The sequence below is a fragment of the Neoarius graeffei genome, chromosome 27 (assembly GCF_027579695.1).
Source record: "Neoarius graeffei isolate fNeoGra1 chromosome 27, fNeoGra1.pri, whole genome shotgun sequence".
NCBI lineage: Eukaryota > Metazoa > Chordata > Actinopteri > Siluriformes > Ariidae > Neoarius > Neoarius graeffei.
In genome coordinates, this window is record NC_083595.1 from 19,797,443 (window position 1) to 19,816,316 (window position 18,874).

Consider the following 18,874-nt stretch of genomic DNA (forward strand, 5'->3'; position numbering starts at 1 on the left):
TTTTCTTTTCTTTCTTTGAGATTGAGTATTCTCTGTTTTTTCTTTTCGCCATTCGGCGGGATGGCTGATGATGGACATGTGTTTGAGTATCATTATTCTGCTCCTCTCTGTAGGATCAGACCAGCGTTATGTTGTTTTTTCATCTGATTGGGTTAGCAGGGAATGCTGTCAAGTTCTAGATGACAGCAGGGGAGGGATTTTCTCATCCATCATTGGAATTCAATTTAATGTCATAGGGCTATCAGACCTTTTATTGTCCTCACTTCAATCATTTCACACACTTTTTGACTGTTTGTGTTTAGACGACACTCAGTGCGGTACTCACAATCACTGATGATAAATGATGGATGGTGACTCAAGTATAAAGATAACGACTTGGAATGTGAGAGGCTTAGGGAAATTATCCAAATTAAAGCAGGTTATGACGAGGCTTAAACATCTTAAATCAACAGTTATATTTTTACAAGAATCTCATTTTATGTCTAGTGACATGCTAAAGGTAAGGAGGCGTTGGCCGGGCCCAATTTACCTTGCTTCGTTCTCTACTAATGCTAGGGGAGTTATTACATTAATTCACAAGTCTCTCCCTTTTCAAGTTACGAAAACATTACCAGACCCTACTGGAAGATATCTGATTTTGCAAGGTTCACTCTTTAATGAAAATATTACATTGGTGAACTTATATGGACCCAGTGATGACTGCCCCAAATTTTTTGAAAATCTATTTTTACTAGGCGGCACGGTGGTGTAGTGGTTAGCGCTGTCACCTCACAGCAAGAAGGTCCTGGGTTTGAGCCCCGGGGCCGGCGAGGGCCTTTCTGTGCGGAGTTTGCATGTTCTCCCCGTGTCCGCGTGGGTTTCCTCCGGGTGCTCCGGTTTCCCCCACAGTCCAAAGACATGCAGGTTAGGTTAACTGGTGACTCTAAATTGACCGTAGGTGTGAATAGGAGTGTGAATGGTTGTCTGTGTCTATGTGTCAGCCCTGTGATGACCTGGCGACTTGTCCAGGGTGTACCCCGCCTTTCGCCCGTAGTCAGCTGGGATAGGCTCCAGCTTGCCTGCGACCCTGTAGAAGGATAAAGCGGCTAGAGATAATGAGATGAGATGAGATCTATTTCTACTATTAGCCTCACTACCAGGGAAATTACTAATTGGTGGAGATTTTAATTGCACAATTTCTCCCCACCTTGATCTCTCTTCTGGCACTGACACAGCTCATATACAGAGTAGAAAAACGCTGCAGTATTTTATAAAAGAGCTAAATTTATGTGACCCCTGGAGGAGACTGTTTCCTAATAACAGAGAATACTCTTGTTGCGCAAATGTATCCAAAGGGCATTCACGGATTGACGATTTTTTGGTGTCCAATGATCTTTTTCCAAAAATAACAGATTGTGTTTATGACTCCATTGTAATCTCAGATCATGGTCCAGCATCTCTTATTTATAATGACCAAAAACTTGTGCAGGGTGCTCGGAGATGGCGGCTCCACCCTAAATGGCTAAATGAGCCCAGCTTTTTGAAATTTGTGGGAACACAAATAGACTACTTTTTTGACATCAATAAGGATGAGACTTCAGCCTCTATGAGATGGGAGGCATTTAAGGCTTATATTCGTGGTCAAATAATTAGTTACACCAGTTCAATAACCAATAAAACTAATTTAGAAATGCTTACTTTAGATGAGTCAATTAAGCAACTTGAGAGGGAGGGAGACAAGACAAATCCTCATACACAGGAATTAGCTTCCCTCAGGGCCAGATATAATGCACTTTCTGCCTCTAAAGCAGAAAATTGCTTAATAAGATTGAAACAAACATTTTAAGAACAAGGGGAGAAAAGTGGGAAGCTATTAGCTTGGCAAATAAAAAAGTTGGATACAGAAATAGCCATCAATAGTATCAGAATTAGAGGAAGATCAAACTCCCTTTCTCAACCAACTCCCAGTCCCCATCATATCTGAAGACGATAAATCCTGGATGGACCAAACACTTGAAAGTCAGGAAATCTTAGAGGCTATAAATCACATGAAAGGAGGGAAAATGTCAGGTCCGGATGGACTCCCAATTGATATTTATAAATTATTTAAAGATAAATTGATAAGTCCATTGAGGGATATGTATGAAGAATCTTTTCAGAAGGGTACCCTGCCCCCCTCTCTGAGAAACGCACTTATCACCTTGATATTAAAACCAGACAAACCTCCTTCTAAATGTGAATCCTATAGACCTATCTCTCTGTTGAACTCAGATACAAAGATAATTGCTAAAGTTTTGGCGTTAAGGCTAGAGAAATGCCTCCCATCTCTAATGGATATTGATCAGAATGGATTCATAAAAAACCGTCAGGCATATTATAATATTAGAAGAATTTAAAATATAATTCATGAATAAAAGAGATGCAAGATTCATGTATTTTGTCACTGGACGCTGAAAAAGCGTTCGACAGAGTTGAATGGCCATATCTATTTGAAGTACTCTCCTGCTTTGGTTACGGTGTTTACTTTAGGCAATGGATCAAACTTTTATACTCAGGATCATGTGCAGAGAATATGACCAATAATATTATTTCCAAACCATTCAATCTCCATTGTGGGACCAGTCAGGGTTGCCCCTTGTCCCCCCTGCTTTTTATTTTAGCGCTAGAACCCTTTGCCATCTCCATTAGAAATCACCCTATTATTAACGGAATTCAGATTGCAGATGTAGAGCATCGCATAGCTTTATTTGCAGATGATATATTACTTTTTCTGACGAACTTGGAACAGTCTTTCTCAGCCCTTGCTGACGTGATCAATAGGTTTGGGAAGTTCTCAGGATACAAAGTTAACAAAACTAAATCCTCTGTTCTCTTCCTCCATGAGCGGGAAAGACTCCATCCCACAGTCCGGCACCCGTTTATGAACGCGCCTCAAGGATTCAGGTATCTTGGTATCTTTTATTACTCTCAATCTAAACTCATTAATCTCTGCCAATTACGACCCAGTTACAGTGCTCAGCGTAAATGAGTACACCCCCTTTGAAAAGTAACATTTTAAACAAGATCTCAAAGAACACAAACAATTTCCAAAATGTTGACAAGACAAAGTTTAATATAACATCTGTGTTCTGCCCTCTGATAAAAGTTGTGATTTGCCCTTTAATTTATTTCATTAAAAAAGGGGAGTTCATAATTTATGTAATGTTAAATAATATGATTTACAGCTAAAAGGTTTATATTATTTCATGATGTACTCTTACTTTGAAGGCTTGTAAGGGATACGCTATGCATTATGGGATAGAGACTAAGGGGAGGGATGACAACACCTTCACGAGGTCCTCCCCGTCAGTACCAACACAGTTGGGAAGCCAAGTCATCAAGGATTGCGAACTGACAACCGCATAAAGAGGGGAAGCCAAGTCGTCAAGGATTGCGAACTGACAACCGCATAAAGAGGGCAACCTCTTCAATGTCTACCTCTCTTCAACCGAGAAGCTGTGTCCGGCACCCTCAGGCACCGCCATCTTCTCAACAGTTGTAATGTTAAATAATATGATTTACAGCTAAAAGGTTTACATTATTTCATGATGTACTCTTACTTTGAAGGCTTGTAAGGGATACGCTATGCATTATGGGATAGAGACTAAGGGGAGGGATGACGACACCTTCACGAGGTCCTCCCTGTCAGTACCAACACAGTTGGGAAGCCAAGTCGTCAAGGATTGCGAACTGACAACTGCATAAAGAGGGCAACCTCTTCAATGTCTACCTTTCTTCAACCGAGAAGCTGTGTCCGGCACCCTCGGGCACTGCCATCTTCTCAACAGTTTGCCTTTGCAACATGGAATGTACGAGGCTTGACCTCAGCCATGAAGAGACAAACATTTGGAACAGACTGTGAGCATTACAACATTGACATTGCATGTATCCAAGAGACAAAAGTAACCAGTCATTCAGAACAAACTCTCCAAACTGGTCACAAACTGATTCTCATGGAGCAAAAAGAAACAACCCATCACGGGTTGGGGTTTGTGATAGGAACAAGACTCTTGAACAATGTACTTAACTACAGACACATCAGTGACTGCATAGCCACCATGGACCTATCACTTCCACTTAGAAATGGCAAAACCATAAAATGCCGAATCATCAATGTATATGGCCCAACATCAGAGAGAGCTCAAGAAAATTCGTCACTAGTAGATACACTCTACAATGAACTGAGACATGCTATCAAAGTCCCAGCCAGGTGGTCTCTATTTGTATGTGGAGATTTCAATGCTAAACTAGGGAGACTTAGCAAAGCTGACAAAGATGCAGGACTAGACATGTGTATAGGGTCATATGGAATAGGAAAGAGAAATAGCAACAGGGAAGCATTGGCATCCTTCATCAGCGCTAATGGCCTGTTTGCAACAAACACAGCATTCAAGCACCCATCCCGTCACAGAACAACCTGGGTTGGGTACATTGCTGACCACAAGGCAGGAGCAGGTTCCAAAGCCACAAAAGCCATCTTCAACCAAATAGACTTTATACTCTGTAAGTCCAAGAGCAAACTCAAAGACTCCCGAACATATGGAAGCACAGATCTCAACTCAGATCACAAACCAGTGGTCACATGTATTAGGATGGACAAAATTTATCTGGTCCATAAGAAAACACAGTCAGAATAACCAGGTCAAGTACGACCTAGCAAGACTCATCAACAATGTCGAAACACAAGAACAGTATAAGAAAAGCTTGCAAAAGAAAATAGCCAACACAAACATTGAGCAAAATCCCAACAAAGCATTAAACTCCCTGCAAAAATGCATGGACCTGTCAGCTGCCAGCACCCTAGGAGTAAAGGCAACAGAGGCAGGAAACACAGACAACCCTTTGGTAATGGAACTATCAGAGAAGCAAAAAGCACTGAGACTATGCATCTACCAAAAGGGCCACGGCCAAAACAAAAGCAACCTCCATAAAGAACGTAATAACATCCTTAGCAAAATAAACAAACATCTCAAGGAACTTGAGATCGCTAGAGCAGACATCCTGGCAGATGAGATCTCATCCACAGATGAATGCCGAAAGATGTTCAAGGCCGTCCGTGCCCTTAAAGTTGGACTCCCCCAGCCAACGCTATCAGTGCACAACACAGAAGGCCAATTCATTGCTACGGACAGGGGAAAGGCAGAAGCAATCAGAGAGTGGTTCCAGGAACAGTTCACAGACCCAGAAGGTGAACAGCTGGAGCCATTCCAAGGGGAACCCAGACCCCTAGAAGCACCAATCACAGAGCTTGAAGTGAAAAATGCCATAAAGACCCTTAACAACGGACGCTCAGCAGGGCCAGATGGAGTTAGTAATGAACTATATAAATACAGGAGTGATGCCATATCACCAATCATTACATCCATCATCAATTATGCCTTTGAACATCATCATTCAATTGAATCTATTGGTCAAGGAATCTTGATTGCCCTGCCCAAACCCAAAAAAACACCTGGTCCACCCGCGAATCTTCGCCCTATTGTCCTCCTGAACAGCATAAGGAAAATCCTGTCCACTGTTACACTGCACCGCATCAGGGACAAAATTGACAAGTTTACAGGACCTTATCAGAGTGGGTTCAAGAGGGGATGCAGTTGCGCAGATATCGTGTGGGCCCAGAGAATGCTCGTTTCTGTGGTAATGATCAAACATTGGGACTTCTACAAGATGGGATATGTCCCGTGCCTTCGACACCATCAAAAGATCCAAAATCCTGGAAGTGCTAGACCAAGCAGGGTGCAACGAAGATGAACTCCGACTGGTAAGACTTCTACTTGCAGGCACCAAGCTGAAAGTTAGAGTCAACACCATCTACTCAGCAGATTTTGAAACAACTATTGGGTCCCCACAAGGAGACAGTCTGTCCCTAGTGCTGTTCATCTGCTACCTTGCCTCTGCACTGTCATCCATACGGAGAAGTTCTACAAAACCAAACCCTCCAATTTCAGATCTAGGTATGCCACTAGAAATGGAATATGCGGATGACGTGGATTTTGTTGATGAGGAAAAGGACACACTGTAAAGACTCCTTCCAATAGCTGTCAAGAATCTGAAACATTCAAACCTGTTTGTTAACGAGGGTAAGACAGAATTCACCCACATCTACCTAGCGGATACAAAGGAAAAAGGAGAGGACGATGAACCCCTCCGAGGAGTGGAGAGCTGGAGGAAAAGTAAGATCCTTGGATCCCTACTCTGCAGCTCCTCAGACATAGAAGCACGCTGCATCATGGCTAACATCGCCTTTCAATCCTTTTGGAAGCTATGGATCCGTGGATCAAAAATTCCTCTGACAAAAAAGTTGCAAATATATAATGCAACTTGTGTCTCAATAATGCTGTACAACTGCAACAGCTGGGCAGTGTCAAAAACAGCCATGGACAAACTTGATGCCTGTCACTGAAAACATCTGCGTAAAATCACAGGATATCAGTGGCCGCACAAGATCTCCAACAAGGCACTGTACAAGATATGTAATACTATCCCACTGTCAACAAAAGTAACCCAACTCAGGTGGTGCATGTTTGGACATATCCTCCGAATGCCAGCAGACACTTCAGCACAAAAAGCGCTGGACTTTGCCATAGTGGGATGCAGCACGTATAGGGCGAGAAGAGGAAGACACTGTACAAACTTACTAAGTGTCCTGAGGACAGACCTCAAAAACAAAGGGATGGGAAATCTCAGAACTGCAAAGAAACTCAGAGAGCTACAGCAGCTCGCAAGGAAGAAGACACAGTGGAATGAAAGGAAGAAAGACTGATTGCAGCCAGAAGTTGTTTCGACAGCAATACTGAGCTTCAGAATACAGTGGATCATCATCATCATCATAGAGACTAATTGTTGTAAATAAGTAGCTCCGATGAACGTGATGGAGGTTTTCCTTATGTCTTAAACTTCGTCTAGACACCTTCAAAAACAACGGCTGTAAGTTTTGGTTGTTTAGTACCTTAAAGCACAAGGTAAAATGTATTAGATGTATTTTTTGCATAGAGGAAAAGTGTCTTTTGCATATCGGTTTTGATAGTAGGTAACTGACTTTGCTAGCATTAATGCTAATCGAGAAGCATTTTAGCCTATTGTTTTACTGTGTTAGCATGCTAATAGTGTTTCAAGCCTTTTGTCACTACAAAAGGCTTTTTGTAGTGACATCAATAGTTTCTGTTGTTAGCTTAATGGCTAACATTAACATTTAAAGCTACCTATGTTTTGTCATTCAGTAACAGTTTTATGCTATAAGAGAGATTTTCTCTCTCCTTTTGTTTCTGTAACAGTTTTACTCAAAGTCTTTCACCTGCCACACATGGAAACTGTAAATAAAGGAGCAAGGCGCTCGCTTCCTGGCTCGTGAAAACCGAGTTTGGCTGGCTGTTTATCTACGTTAACATACTGGACGTATATAACATGTAGTGGGAACAGTACAGTAAAAAGCCGTACCATCAGAGGGTGAAAGCGAAAATACAAGACACAGCTATGGACTCCAACCATGAAGCCAGCCGAAGAGTCAATATAGCTTCATCAGAAGCTAGCCTCCGCTGTTCAGCCTCTGCAAAGTCTTTGGTCAAGGCTGCATCCAAAGCTAGCTCTCAACGTTCATCTTCTACAAGATCTTCTGTGATTGAAGCAGCAGCCAGAGCTAGAGCCTCAGCGGAAGCTGCGTTTGCTAAGGCAGCCTATGTTAAGAACCAGCAAGAAATTAAGAAGGAATGATCCAGGTTAGATCTAGAAAAATCCATGCTACAAGCAGAAATAGAGGTATTTGAGAGTGAGAAAGAAGCAACAGCCACTCGGGCTAGAGCTGGATCCTAGAAGCAGCTGCAGCCATTGAAAATGATGATATTCACAGTGTGAGAAGCACAATTCCACCCCAAGCGGTCCAACAGAGAACGGAAGAGTATGTGCAAACACAGTTCAACATTCAAAGCTTAGCTCCACCGCACAACGGACTCTTACACCATGGAGAAAATCCCACTTTGAAGACATCACCCATGGTTGCAGGAGAAACATCCACACACAACATCTTCACGCCCTCAGTGGTGAAGCACACACATTCGGCTCATCACACACCTTCTCCAAGCCCACCGGATAACCAGCAAAGACAATACAATCAGCATTCTCCTCATCATGTTACTGTCCCACCAATGATAGACTTTGCCAAGTTCTTCGCACGCACAGAGTTGGTGACTACAGGTCTCTCAAAATTTGATGATACACCAGAAAGCTTCAGAGCATGGCAATCATCATTTCTCAATGCCACACGGGACGTAGGGCTCACATACGGTGAACAGTTGGATCTCCTAGTCAAGTGGCTCGGCAAAGAGCCTTCCGAGCACATCAAGAGAATCCGCGCTGCTTATGCCATCAACCCTCAAGCAGCCCTCGAGCTATTCTGGGACAGACTTGAAGAATGCTACGCTACACCAGAAATTGTGGAACATGCCCTATTCAAGAGACTTGATAATTTTCCTCATCTATCTCCCAGAGACAACACAAAACTAAGAGAACTCAGCGATCTTCTCTTGGAGCTCCTGACAGCAAAAAATGAGGGATATCTTCCAGGTCGGCGGCACGGTGGTGTAGTGCGTAGCACTGTCGCCTCACAGCAAGAAGGTCCTGGGTTTGAGCCCCGGGGCCGGCGAGGGCCTTTCTGTGTGGAGTTTGCATGTTCTCCCCGTGTCCGCGTGGGTTTCCTCCAGGTGCTCCGGTTTCCCCCACAGTCCAAAGACATGCAGGTTAGGTTAACTGGTGACTCTAAATTGACCGTAGGTGTGAATGTGAGTGTGAATGGTTGTCTGTGTCTATGTGCCAGCCCTGTGATGACCTGGCGACTTGTCCAGGGTGTACCCTGCCTTTCGCCCATAGTCAGCTGGGATAGGCTCCAGCTTGCCTGCGACCCTGTAGAAGGATAAAGCGGCTAGAGATAATGAGATGAGATCTTCCAGGTCTCACCTATCTCGATACTCCTCGCGGGATAAAGCCTATAGTCGAGAAGCTGCCTGTAAGTCTACAGGATAAGTGGCTTTTCGCTGGCTCCCTCTATAAAGACGACCACGGAGTGATATTCCCTCCTTTTTCATTCTTCATTGACTTTGTCTATGGCCAGGCTAAAGCAAGAAATGACCCAAGCTTCATCCTGTCAAACAGCAGCCAGTCTCACGACAAAGGTGAGAAAATCTGATTTAGACACAGTGGAAACAAAACTGTATCTGTGTATAAGACAGACTTTACTGTAACCACTGATACAAGTCCCAAAGACACAGATCTTGTTTGATACTGCCCTATCCATAAGAAAACCCACCCTCTGGCAAAATGTAGAGCCTTTAGAATGAAAACATTGTTGGAACGAAGAAACATCTTAAAAAACGCAAACGCTGTTTCAAGTCCTGCTCTCTGAACCATCTGGCTAAGGATTGTCAAGCCACATTGAAATGTAGTGAATGCAAAAGTGAAAGACACTGCAATGCACATTGACACCTCTCAACCACGTTCTCCATCACCTATGCCTGATTCAAATACAGAGTCGCAAGATGGGAATCCAGTTGAGGTGACATCACGGTGCACTGAGGTCTGTGGTGAAGCCAGCAACATACCTCGATCCTGTTCCAAGGTGTGTTTGGTGCGGGTCTTCCCTCGTGGTCAGCCAGAACACTCTGTCAAGATGTACATTATCCTTGACGACCAGAGTAACCATTCACTTGCTTGTTCTGAGTTCTTTCACTTGTTTGGGATTAAAGGCAGTCCGTCACCATATCTGATGAGGACATGTGCCGGTTCAACTGAGATGACTGGAAGGAGGGCAATAGGCTTCCAGATTGAAGCAGTAAATGGAGGTGTATGCTTGGATCTCCTACCTCTCATTGAATGCAATGAAATGATGACCAATGAATCTGAAATATCAACACCAGAGGTCACTCTAGCACATACTCACTTAAAACACCTTGCCCCATACATTCCCAAGCTGGACCCTAATGCTCAGATGATGATCTTATTAGGAAGAGACATGATACGGGTGCACAAAGTGAGACAGCAAGTGAATGGGCCCCATGATGCACCTTTTGCTTAGCGCCTCGACTTAGGCTGGGTAGTTGTGGGTGAAGTTTGCATTGACGATGCTCACAAGCCAAATGTGTGTTCAAGACCCATATTCTTCAGAATGACCGACCAGCCCTCTTTGCTCCTTGTCATAATAGCATTGATGTAAAGGAGAAACCAAGTTACAGTAGGGAGCACAGAAATGGCCTCTTTACACGTACATCAAAGCCTACATCAGCTGAAGATCAGCTCAGGCTCAAGGTGTTTGAACGTACGGAGAATGACAACAAGTGTGCTATGTCCTTTGAGGATGAAACCTTTCTGAAAATAATGGAGACAGAAGTCCAGCAGGATGAAATGAACAATTGGGTGGCCCCCTTGCCATTTCGTTCACCTCATCTCCCACTCCCAAACAACAGGGAGCAAGCATTGTCCCGTCTGAGTTCTTTGAAGCGCACTCTGAGTAAGAACCCTGAGATGCAGCAGCAGTTCACCTCCTTCATGGAAAAGCTGTTCGAGAATAAGCATGCAGAGAGTGCACCGACTGTCAGTGAGAAATGTGAATGCTGGTATCTGCCCTTTTTTGGGGTTTATCACCCCCAGAAGCCAGGGCAAATACGAGTCATGTTCGACTCAAGTGCCCAGCAACACGGTATATCACTCAACACAGTCTTGCTGACAGGTCCCGACCTAAATAATACTCTCCTGGGTGTATTGCTACGGTTTAGGAAGGACCTCGTCGCAGTCAGTGCTGATATCCAGCAAATGTTTTATGGATTCCTAGTGAGACCTGACCACAGAGACTGTTTGAGTTTCCTATGGCATAAAGATAATGACCTGTCCAAGGAAGTACAAGAGTATCGCATGCGTGTGCACGTCTTTGGCAATAGTCCATCCCCAGCGGTTGTGATCTATTGCCTCCGAAGAGCAGCTCAAGAAGAGTCTGCAGTTATAGATCTGCTGAAACATACTTGTGCATCACTTGCAGAGTCAAACCTGAAACTTCACAAAATCGCATCAAACAGTGTCGCTGTGATGCAAGCCTTCGAACCTGAGGAACTGGCTACAGGCATCAGGGACTTGGGTCTTGACAATGAGACTTTGACAACCCAAAGGAGCCTGGGCTTATGCTGGGACATAAAAACAGACATCTTCACCTTCAAAGTAGCTGTTGTCGACAAGCCATACACCCGTTGAGGGGTGCATTCTATCATTAACAGCATCTTTGATCCCTTGGGATTAGCAGCACCAGTGACAGAGGTAGATCATTGTTGCGAGAGCTTTCCATCGGAGTTCAAGACTGGGATGCACCTCTTTCTGATGAGAGAATGAGCCAATGGGAGGCTTGGAAAGCATCACTTCAGGAGCTAAGCAGTCTTTACCTACCTCGCTGCTATGTACCAACATCACTTTCGGCATCCACGTACACTGAGCTATGTGTCTTCTCTGACACCTCAAACTGGGCCATAGGTGCAGTAGCGTACTTACGAGCTGTCACTGAAGAAGGTCACTGTGAAGTTGGATTTGTGCTCGGGAAAGCAAAACTTGCACCACAGCCAGAGCCCACTATTCCTTGCCTTGAGCTGTGTGGAGCTGTTTTGGTGGTCGAGATGGCAGAGTTCATCTTGGATGAAATGGATCACAAACCAAATGTTGTGAGGTTTTACTGTGACAGCCGAGTCGTTCTTGGTTAAATCTGCAATGACTCGAAGCGCTTCTTTGTGTATGTGCATAACTGTGTGCACCGCATTTGCCAGACAACTTCTCCTGAGCAGTGGAACTGTGTCTCTTCGGAGCAAAACCCAGCAGATCTCGCCACCAGATCTAAACCTGCATCGCAGCTCATGGACACTATGTGGTTTAAGGGACCTGACTTTCTTTACAAACCCCCAAAACCTGAAGTGCATGAGAACTTTGGACTTGTACAACCCCGATTCCAAAAAAGTTGGGACAAAGTACAAATTGTAAATAAAAACGGAATGCAATGATGTGGAAGTTTCAAAATTCCATATTTTATTCAGAACAGAACATACATGACATATCAAATTTTTAAACTGAGAAAATGTATCATTTAAAGAAAAAATTAGGTGATTTTAAATTTCATGACAACAACACATCTCAAAAAAGTTGGGACAAGGCCATGTTTACCACTGTGAGACATCCCCTTTTCTCTTTACAACAGTCTGTAAACGTCTGGGGACTGAGGAGACAAGTTGCTCAAGTTTAGGGATAGGAATGTTAACCCATTCTTGTCTAATGTAGGATTCTAGTTGCTCAACTGTCTTAGGTCTTTTTTGTCGTATCTTCCGTTTTATGATGCGCCAAATGTTTTCTATGGGTGAAAGATCTGGACTGCAGGCTGACCAGTTCAGTACCCGGACCCAGCCATGATGCTGTAATTGATGCAGTATGTGGTTTGGCATTGTCATGTTGGAAAATGCAAGGTCTTCCCTGAAAGAGACGTCGTCTGGATGGGAGCATATGTTGCTCTAGAACCTGGATATACCTTTCAGCATTGATGGTGTCTTTCCAGATGTGTAAGCTGCCCATGTCACACGCACAAATGCAACCCCATACCATCAGAGATGCAGGCTTCTGAACTGAGCGCTGATGACAACTTGGGTCGTCCTTCTCCTCTTTAGTCCGAATGGCACGGCGTTCCTGATTTCCATAAAGAACTTCAAATTTTGATTCGTCTGACCACAGAACAGTTTTCCACTTTGCCACAGTCCGTTTTAAATGAGCCTTGGCCCAGAGAAGACGTCTGTGCTTCTGGATCATGTTTAGATATGGCTTCTTCTTTGAACTATAGAGTTTTAGCTGGCAACAGCGGATGGCACGATGAATTGTGTTCACAGATAATGTTCTCTGGAAATATTCCTGAGCCCATTTTGTGATTTCCAATACAGAAGCATGCCTGTATGTGATGCAGTGCCGTCTAAGGGCCCGAAGATCACGGGCACCCAGTATGGTTTTCCGGCCTTGACCCTTACGCACAGAGATTCTTCCAGAGTCTCTGAATCTTTTGATGATATTATGCACTGTATATGATGATATGTTCAAACCCTTTGCAATTTTACACTGTTGAACTCCTTTCTGATATTGCTCCACTATTTGTCAGCGCAGAATTAGGGGGATTGGTGATCCTCTTCCCATCTTTACTTCTGAGAGCCGCTGCCACTCCAAGATGCTCTTTTTATACCCAGTCATGTTAATGACCTATTGCCCATTGACCTAATGAGTTGCAATTTGGTCCTCCAGATGTTCCTTTTTTGTTCCTTTAACTTTTCCAGCCTCTTATTGCCCCTGTCCCAACTTTTTTGAGATGTGTTGCTGTCATGAAATTTCAAATGAGCCAATATTTCGCATGAAATTTCAAAATGTCTCACTTTCGACATTTGATATGTTGTCTATGTTCTATTGTGAATACAATGTCAGTTTTTGAGATTTGTAAATTACTGCATTCCGTATTGGCAGGCCAGGCGTGCTGCAGCTCGGGCAGTTGCGGAGGCAAAAACTCGGAACTGGGAGGAGTTCGGGGAGGCCATGGAGAAGGACTATTGGTCGGCCTCGAAGAAATTCTGGCAAACCGTCCGGCGCCTCAGGAGGGGGAAGCAGTACTCTGCCAACACTGTTTACAGTGCGGGGGAGGAGCTGTTGACCTCGACTGGGGACATTGTCGGGCGGTGGAAGGAATACTTTGAGGATGTCCTCAATCCCACCGTCATGTCTTCCATTGAAGAGACTGAAGCTGATGACTCAGAGGTGGACTCATCCCTTACCCAAGCCGAGGTCACTGAGGTGGTTTGCAAGCTCCTCGGTGGCAAGGCACCGGGGGTGGATGAGATCCGCCCTGAGTATCTCAAGTCTCTGGATGTTGTGGGGCTGTCTTGGTTGACACGCCTCTGCAACATCGCGTGGCGGTCGGGGACAGTGCCTATGGAGTGGCAGACTGGGGTGGTGGTCCCTCTTTTTAAGAAAGGGGACCGGAGAGTGTGCTCCAATTATAGGGGAATCACACTTCTCAGCCTCCCAGGGAAGGTTTACTCCAGGGTACTGGAGAGGAGAATTCGACCGATAGTCGAACCTCGGATCCAGGAGGAACAATGCGGTTTTCATCCTGGTCACGGAACACTTGACCACCCTTCATAGGGTGCTCGAGGGTTCATGGGAGTTTGCCCAACCAGTCCACATGTGCTTTGTGGATCTGGAGAAGGCATTCGACCATGTTCCCCATGGTATTCTGTGGGGGGTGCTTCGGGAGTATGGGGTTCGGGGCCCTTTGCTAAGGGCTGTCCGGTTCCTGTACGGCAGTAAGTCGGCACTCGGTGTTCCCGGTGCATGTTGGACTAAGTTGCAGGGCTGCCCTTTGTCACCGGTTCTGTTCATAATTTTTATGGACAGAATTTCTAGGCGCAGCCAAGGGCCGGAAGGAATCCTGTTTGGGAACCACAGGATTTCATCTCTGCTTTTTGCGGATGATGTTATCCTGTTGGCGTCTTCAAACCAGGACCTTCAGCATCCACTGGGGTGTTTTGCAGTTGAGTGTGAAGCGGCTGGGATGAGAATCAGCACCTCCAAGTCCGAGGCCATGGTTCTCGACCGGAAAAGGGTGGCTTGCCCTCTTCAGGTTGGTGGAGAAGTCCTGCCTCAAGTGGAGGAGTTTAAGTATCTCGGGATCTTGTTCAGGAGTGAGGAAAGGATGGAGCATGAGATTGACAGGTGGATTGGTGCAGCCTCCGCAGTGATGCGGTCACTTTACCGGTCCGTCGTGGTGAAGAAGGAGCTGAGCCAAAAGGCAAAGCTCTCAATTTACCGGTCGATCTACGTTCCGACTCTCACCTATGGCCATGAGCTTTGGGTAATGACCGAAAGAACAAGATCGCGGATACAAGCGGCCGAAATGAGTTTTCTTCGCAGGGTGGCTGGGCACTCCCTTAGAGATAGGGTGAGAAGCACAGTCACTCGGGAGGAGCTCGGAGTAGAGCCGCTGCTCCTCCACATCGAGAGGAACCAGCTGAGGTGGCTCAGGCATCTTTTTTGGATGCCTCCTGGACGCCTCCTGGACGCCTCCCTGGGGAGGTGTTCCAAGCATGTCCCCCCGGGAGGAGGCCCTGGGGAAGACCCAGGACACGCTGGAGGGTCTATGTCTCTCGGCTGGCCTGGGAACGCCTCGGTGTTCTTCCCAAGGAGCTGGCCAAGGTGTCTGGGGAAAGGGAAGTTTGGGCTTCCATGCTTAGACTGCTGCCTCCGCGACCCGGTCCCGGATAAAGCGGAAGAAGACGAGACGAGACATTTTTATTTACAATTTGTACTTTGTCCCAACTTTTTTGGAATCGGGGTTGTAGACCCTGAAGCAGACGTGGAAGTGAAACCACAAGTGACTGCTCTTGCTACACACATTGAAAGCAAGAAACGTACGTCAGAACGTTTCCAGCGCTTTTCAACATGGAATTCTCTACTGCGAGCTGTCTCCTTCTTGATTCACCAAGCACGCTCTCATAGGTCGGCTGGCTCCAGCGACGCAACACAGCACACATGTAAAGGATGGCATCCATGCAGCAGGCCTTACACTCCTGAGGAACTCGCAGCTGCTAAGAGGCTCATCCTCGAGACTGTTCAAAGAGATGCATTTCCTAATGAGTATGGTGCCCTACAGGCAAAGAAGTAAATCCCTAGTTCAAGCTCACTCCTGAACTTGGATCCATACATGAGTGACGGTCTGTTGAGGGTCAGAGGATGTCTCAGCCATGCCTCTCTTGAGTCAGAGATAAAACACCCTATTCTCCTTCCAAAGCAAAACCATGTAACTAAGTTGCTTGCGAGACATTATCACAATGAAGTGAGACATCAGGGAAGGCAGTTTATGGAGGGAGCTATTAGAGCAGCAGGACTGTGGATCGTCGCCGGCAAAAGGCTAATTGGATCTATACTTCATCATTGTGTGACATGCCGCAAGCTCAGAAGGAAGGTAGAAGTCCAAAAAATGGCAGACCTACCCCCAGAATGACTTGACACATCTCCACCCTTCTCTTATGTTGGGTTGGATGTTTTTGGACAGTTGTGACCCGATGCACACAAGGCGGTGTGGCTCAAAGTAAAAGGTGGGCCATTATGTTCACTTGTATGAGTACCAGAGGTTTACATATTGAAATCATTGAGTCTCTGGATGCCAGCAGCTGCATAAATGCATTGTGAAGATTCTTTGCAGCTAGAGGCCCAGCAAAGCAGCTCCGGTCAGACAGGGGCACCAACTTCCTTGCTGCCAGTTCAGAACAAGGCATGAGATCGCCTGATGAAAAGCAGTCTAACATCTTGAAGTATCTCCATAGCAAGGGCTGCACATGGGAGTTTAACCCACCTCATGCCTCTCACATGGGAGGAGTATGGGAGAGGATGATAGGTGTAACATGCAGAATCTTTGACTCCATGTTTTTGCAGAACAAACACACTCATCTGACACATGATGTACTTTGTACATTGATGGCAGAGGTATCTGCAATAATCAACGCCAGACCCTTGGCCCCAATCTCATCGGACCCCTCCTCACCGTTCCTGCTTTCCCCAGCTATGCTCTTGACTCAGAAACCAGGCTTGCCTGCTCCACCAGGAAACTTTACTGGAAAAGACCTCTTGAAATGCCAGTGGAGACGAGTACAAGCACTCACTAATGAATTCTGGAGCCGCTGGAGAAACAAATACATCAGCACCCTTCACTCAAGACGCAAATGGCACAGGACACGTCGCAACCTACAACCCAGGGACGGTGTGCTGTTGAAACAGGGCCAAGCACCAAGGAACGAATGGCTGATGGCTCTGGTCACGTCCACTTTTCCAAGTAGGGATGGGAAGGTTCGCAAGGTTGAAGTGAGGACATCTTTTCAGGGCACCATTAAAACTTACCTGAGGTTCATCTCTGATGTCATCATTCTTTTGGAGACTGATTGAGAAAAGACTGAGGATAAATGTATGGACAGTGGCATTAGTTAATGCCAGACGGGGAGTGTTCTGCCCTCTGATAAAAGTTGTGATTTGCCCTTAAATTTATTTCATTAAAAAAGGGGAGTTCATAATTTATGTAATGTTAAATAATATGATTTACAGCTAAAAGGGTTACATTATTTCATGTTGTATTCTTACTTTGAAGGCTTGTAAGGGATACGCTATGCATTATGGGATAGAGACTAATTGTTGTAAATAAGTAGCTTCGATGAACATGATGGAGGTTTTCCTTATGTCTTAAACTTCGTCTAGACACCTTTGAAAGCAACGGCTGTAAGTTTTGATTGTTTAGTACCTTAAAGCACAAGGTTAAGTGTGTTAGATGTATTTTTTGCATAGAGGAAAAGTTCGTTTTTTGCATATCAGTTTTGATAGTAGCTAATTGACTTTGCTAGCATTAATGCTAATCGAGAAGCATTTTAGCCTATTGTTTCACTGTGTTAGCATGCTAATAGTGTTTCAAGCCCTTTGTCACTACATTAGCACATCAATTATGTTTACCCTTCATATTTGCGTGAGTATCTGTTGTTACCTTAATGGCTAACATTAGCATTTAAAGCTACCTATGTTTTGTCATTCATCTCATCTCATTATCTCTAGCTGCTTTATCCTGTTCTACAGGGTCGCAGGCAAGCTGGAGCCTATCCCAGCTGACTACGGACGAAAGGCGGGGTACACCCTGGACAAGTCGCCAGGTCATCACAGGGCGTTTTGTCATTCAGTAACAGTTTTATGCTATAAGAGAGATTTTCTCTCTCCTTTTGTTTCTGTAACAGTTTTACGCAAAGTCTTTCACCTGTCACACATGGAAACTGTAAATAAAGGAGCAAGGCGCTCACTTCCTGGCTCGTGAAAACCGAGTTTGGCTGGCTGTTTATCTACATTAACATACTGGACGTATATAACACATAGTGGGAACAGTACAATCTGTTTAACTTATAACAGGAAAAAGTAAAGTTAATAATATAAACTTAGATTACACATTTTTCAGTTTTATTCAAATTAGGGTGGTGCAAAAATGAGTACACCCCACAACAAAAACTACTACATCTAGTACTTTGTATGGCCTCCATGATTTTTAATGACAGCACCAAGTCTTCTAGGCATGGAATGAACAAGTTGGTGACATTTTGCAACATCAATCTTTTACCATTCTTCAACAATGACCTCTTTTAGGCTATATCCACACGACAACGGCAACGAGATTTTATTTAAAAAAATATCGCGTCCACATGGGCAACGAATCAGTAAAATATCAGGTACATATGGCAATGCGACGCTTGCTGAAAACGATGCAATACACATGCCAGACAATTTTATCAGATTCACCTGAATCTGTTGCCGTGTGGACAGGGCCTCAGTGACTGGATGCTGGATGGAGAGTGATGCTCAACTTGTCTTTTCAGAATTCCCCAAAGAAAATAATTTCTTTACACCACAAAGGTGAAGGCTACAAGAAGATCAGCAAAGCTTTACTTATCAGTCAGAATACTGTAGCAAAAGTGGTACAAAAATTTAAGAAAGATGGAACTGCAACCATCTCACAGAGACGTCCAGGTCATCCATGGAAGTTAACACCTTGACAGGAGCGTCTTCTGATAAGAAGGGTTGAAGAAAATCGGCATGCAAGTTCACTGCAGTTATCTAAAGAAATAGAAAGCCAAACTGGGGTGACTATTTCCCATGACACAATACAGTATACACTGCAGAGGAATGGCATACATGGATGCCGTCCATGAAAGAAGCCTCTCCTAAAGCCCAGGCACAAAAAAGCCCACCTAGAATTTGCCAGGGCCCATGCTGACAAAGATGAAGACTACTG

At 44.8% G+C, this 18,874-nt stretch overlaps 1 protein-coding gene across 1 annotated transcript in view; it reads right to left on the bottom strand.

Annotated features, from left to right (window-relative positions):
• Positions 1-18,874, bottom strand: part of hoga1 (4-hydroxy-2-oxoglutarate aldolase 1) — a 208,984-nt gene that overhangs the window by 53,831 nt on the left and 136,279 nt on the right. The gene's annotated exons all lie outside the window — the stretch shown is intronic.